The sequence below is a fragment of the Uranotaenia lowii genome, chromosome 3, assembly GCF_029784155.1.
Source record: "Uranotaenia lowii strain MFRU-FL chromosome 3, ASM2978415v1, whole genome shotgun sequence".
Lineage (NCBI taxonomy): Eukaryota > Metazoa > Arthropoda > Insecta > Diptera > Culicidae > Uranotaenia > Uranotaenia lowii.
The window spans coordinates 234,048,892-234,053,615 of record NC_073693.1 but is presented as its reverse complement, the minus strand read 5'-3'; positions in this window follow the sequence as shown (position 1 = coordinate 234,053,615).

Below are 4,724 nucleotides of genomic sequence, written 5' to 3'. Positions count from 1 at the left end.
TTTCCCATCACTATAAAAGCTGTTCCAAGCTCGTGTGTGTTGCCGCAGCTCTGGTAGATGGCACGACCATCGGGATACGTTCGTACCGTGGAGCCCTTCCAGCATACCTCCTGCAGCGCTACGATGTCGAATTTGCGGCTCTTCAATTCGTTGGAGAGCACGTGGGTACTGCCCACAAAATTTAGAGATCGGCAGTTCCATGTTCCAAGTTTCCAATCGCTAGTCCCTTTTCGTCGCGTGGGTCTTTGCCGATTTCCATCCGAAATTTGTTGTTCGTTATTCGTTGCTTATGTTTTTTTAGTAGTCACAGGCTCGCAAGGCCCGCAGCTAACCCCACTATCTCGCAGGAGGACCGTCGTGATGTTGCTGTTTTGGGTCCCGAACACCACCAGGACGTTGTTGCACTCCGCACGCCGCCCCTAACATGGAGAACAGACGCGTACGAAGCCCCCTAACTCATTCTGCATGCGACCAAAGCATCCACCGGGGTTGGGTACCCGATCTCCGCTAAGGTTGCTCGCACCCCAGCTAGTACCACGGGGAGGTAGAGAATCGGAGTTGCAGACAAGAGGTGATATGACCACTACCCGAGGGTTGGGTGTATGGGGTCTCGAGTTGCACATTGTCTACTTCACTAGCCCTTTAGCATACATACATACACTCATAACTCGAGGTCTGGCATCATATGACGTAAGAACTGACTTCTCCTTGTTATGATTCGTTGTTCGATATTTCGTTCTACGCCTGGGACTTCTGCATGTTATGTCTTGGACCCGATGATAACGTTACTTCGAAAACTCACGCGGCGTCGGAAACCTCTTCGGCACTGGAATACCCTCTTTCTACAAGATTAACTGTAAAGAAGATGTAAGTAGACACTGTCCAGAAGATGGAGATTCACTACGCAGAAAGTACAGTCCTATCTTTGTAGATTCAACCGTGAGATATCCGACAAACTCTAGTCGAAACTCCCCGATTATGGAGTACATCGTGCGTGGTCTACATCATCTGAACGAGCTCATCGCTCTGACCCTGTGTGTGCAATCATTGCGTCCAAACTTTGGACAGTTAACTCCCTTGTTAAACTACCTGTTTTGGGCCATATGGCAAGCTTGAATCGGTGTGAAGCTTAGTGAGATAAAAGTCCATTCTTTCCATTGACTAATTAAATCCTTTATCAATGTTATGTTGGTGGGAATTATGCACGCCATCAAATCTAGATTTTATATGCTTCAGTAATGCACCAACTTTATTCCTAAACTCAAAAAAAAAAATGTCCGCTCTTACAAAAGCTACATCTGCTAAGAAATTAATAAGGCTTCTAGCCGATCCATTATTTGGATGAATTCGGAGTTTAGCATTCGTCGGGTGCGGTCGCGTTTTTTCGAGCTCATATGTTGCTTGCTTGTGTATCGTTTTTTTTTTGTTATTCGCGATAGATAGTGGTCTGATTAAGGACAGTCTGAGGTTCAGCAGTACGAGAACAAAGGGGTTTAAAAACTTTCCGAAAGTTTCAACCGGAAAGAGGTTTTTTTTAAGTTCGAAAGGATGAAAGAAAAAGTGTTCGGTTGTGTGGTTACCTTACGCGAGCAAAGGCATGCGAATGTGTGTATGTATTTCCATTATGCGATGTTTTCTTTTGCACGGGTCACGCACGGGTTGCTTCGATTATCACTTGCGATGTTTTCGTGGATTTGTGCATGCCGGCCGATCGAAGTTTCGCTATCCTCCGCGTGGTGTTTAATGTTAAAGGAATATGGGGTAATGCATAAGAAATTGGAAACCAGCAAAAGAAACGTCAAATAACCAACACTACAGCTAAGTGAAATATCTTATTACTTTATGTTGAACTTATGTTAATTTTTTTTTTTTTTTGCAATTTTAACAAGATTTCGTTAGGAATATTCAATTTATCCCATTAGTTACACTCTCGAAATTTTGGAAACCATATTAATGATAACGTTGTTTGACACTCAACAGCATAAATAAAATATTTAGTGCATACATTATAATTCTTTTTCTCATTTGAATTAACAGTCCTCGTATTCGGAAATAGATTATCTTAAACTCAAACTAATGCTAACATCACAATGGTTTTTTAATATAACGTGTGTGCATGTTTGATTTGTAAATTTTTTAGTAGGATTATCGAAAAAATAATTTTCTCGTTCATCAGCGGACCACGTTTAACATTTTATAGTTTTATTTTTAATTTTATTTATTAAAGGCATTTTAATCTTTGGATTCATGTAAAAGCTTTAGAGGCTAGCTAGGATTCACTTCATCACATGTCTTTGGATTATGAAGAATTCATTTGATAATTAATGTTTCTTATTTTACTTTTTATTAATTCCACAAATATACTTTGTTATTCAAAATCAAGAAATAATCGAAATGGTAACATAAACTTTAGTGCACGGAGTGCTTCTTCAGAAGGAAAAATAGAGAAAATGTTCAGGTTTATTAAAATTTTGGAAATCATTTGACAACACCACTTTTCTACCATTTTTTTAAACCATCTCACATTTTACAAGAACTACTTATTAATCAATTCACGTTGGGATTTTTCGTCTGATAGGATAAGAAAATAATCATTTCTAATTTTAACAGCTTTATTATCTATCCTTGGAAAGTTCTTTGTTAAATGTTATTATGTTTTTAAATGTATAGTAAGTTTTAATAATAATGATTTACACCCAATTTCTTTAGCAGCCTTACAAAAAAAATTCGGTATCGAATTTCGAATACGGCAAATGCGCCAAAATTTCTGTTTCCAGAAAAAAACGCATTCAAAGTTTGACAGCTCCCAGCAAAAATTTCATTTTGTTTTCTAAAACTAATTATACTTCAGTTAAACATTGTACTTTATCACCGTGCTGATAACTCCATTTATTTACATTTGGCGCATTCAAGATTCAATACCGAATTGCTGTTTAATTCTTCAGGGTCACAAAAACCGAATGTCGCAGATCACCTTCATCTGCTGATGAGCGCATGATGAGTTCAACAGCTAAGTTGATTTTTCCTTAGCAACTTTAAATCTCATTTCAGCTTTACACCAGAAAATGGAATGGACTTATCTTCATAATTAACCTTTTGTTGTTTTCAATTAATATTCTGTAGTTCTGTTTTGATATTCTGATTGTAAATTATAATTATACCATTAATTTTTATAATAACAAATTCATGAATAAAATTATTGAAATATCAACTTTTAATTTTAACCCCATCCAGGTATTGTTGGTGGAACTATTCTGAAGATGTGTATTTTAAGTTTTTAAATGAAATTAGTCGCAGAATGGCATCATCACTGATTTAATATGAAATAATGAAAAAAATTAATTAATTTATTTTTAATTGTTACATATTTTAGAAACAATGACGAATGAAAATACATTTTATATTTTAAAATTACACAAACAAAAATATATTAATAATGTTTATATTCCAGCTTCTCCGATCAGTATTTACATGCTACTTTATAAATTTATTATTTATTAATTTAGATTTTTTTATTATTATGATATTTTTCTTTTTAACTAATAGCATAACAGAAACTCATTTTGGGTCGGACCCACGTATGCAGAATACACTTGAGTAGTTATAGCATTCATTATATGCTTGTTTTATTTCAAATTACTCTATTCTATCATCACGTTTTATAAAACATATTTCATTTCATTCTCAGATAATATTTTTGTTCATTGATATATTTTACTATAACATTTACAATTGCAATTATAACGATATTTAAATTTGAATATTACCTATTACTTACAGGCATTCATCATGTACTCATATTCATATGTTTATATTTATATATTGAAATCCTAATAATTCATTTTCATTCACATTCATTCACATACACTGGATTCTTTTCTTTTTTTTAAATTTATTCCTCCCTTACTGGTTTTATCTCAAACTATTATTTTTATCGATTTCCACGAAATAAGACAATTTTCATGTTATACATTTTGCAACAGGTCCTAAACACTCTTGCTTTTATTCAAACCACTCTTTGGTGGTCAGCTGAATTGGACGAAGCTTCTTGACAGTGTCATGGGCATTAATCTTTTCAATTGATTTGTTTGTTTGTTGATCATTTTTAAAATGAGTGTCGAAGAATATTTTGATTTTATATTTCGAACTCAAGTTCTAAAACAATATTGTTTGGTCAAGTATCAAACACCCAGTTATCCTAGAAAATAATACCATATTTTAAATTCAAATTATGTATTAAAAAATAACTGCTTAATTCGGAGTTTTTGTAATTGGAAAAGTATACTCATGTTCACTTGTTACTTTAAATTGTAGCAATCCAACTTACCTTTTTTTTATATCGTAGCCTGAGTAATAGGTCTTGTACTTGAGTAGAGGCAGTATAAAATGTTAAAAAAGCTGAATGACGGAGTCAAATTTTCCAATAAAAAAAAACATGGTAGAACATGAATATTTACTTTTAATTCCATACAGGTAGTGCCGGAGCATGGATGGACTTCGCAATCAATATTTTATTTTCAACCATTTTCAAAATAAATAACGATACTTTTTTACAGGTCTGATCAGCACTCACGTATTTTCTTCGTAAACTAGTTTTTCAATATATCAACCGATAACAAAATGAACATTATAACTGAATAAAACCATAAACTAAATACGTGTCTATCTTTTATTGGACATATTAGGGTGCCAATTCTATATAGTTAGACAATTATATTAAATTT